Raw genomic sequence first — 442 nt, 5'->3', positions numbered from 1 at the left:
TTGGGAGTTTTTCCTTGTCTTCTTAGAGAGTCAAGGCTGGGGGGCTGTCAATAGGCAGGGCCTGTTAAAGCCCATTGCGGCACTTCCTGTGTGATTTTGGGCTATACAAAAATAAACTGTATTGTATTGTATTGTATTGTATTGTATATTTTATATATTGCAAAAATGCTGGCAGAGTCCTCGAAACTGAGCGATATTTTTTCCAGCATAGAGGAAGGTGGGAGATGGGGAAAACTGGGCAGGTTCTGTTTAACAAAGTTTCTGATTTGAAGATAGTGAAAGTAATGTGTTGCTGGAAAGTTACATTTGGAGTGTAATTGTTCATAGGATGCAAAGATGTTGTCTATATAAAGATCTCTGAGCAATTTAATCCCAAATGTTTTCCAGATATTAAAAACTGCATATGTTTGCGAGGGTTGAAAAATGTGGTTCTCATGCAGAG

The sequence above is a fragment of the Erpetoichthys calabaricus genome, chromosome 14 (assembly GCF_900747795.2).
Source record: "Erpetoichthys calabaricus chromosome 14, fErpCal1.3, whole genome shotgun sequence".
In the NCBI taxonomy this organism is placed as follows: Eukaryota; Metazoa; Chordata; class Cladistia; order Polypteriformes; family Polypteridae; genus Erpetoichthys; species Erpetoichthys calabaricus.
This window is presented reverse-complemented; position numbering follows the sequence as displayed.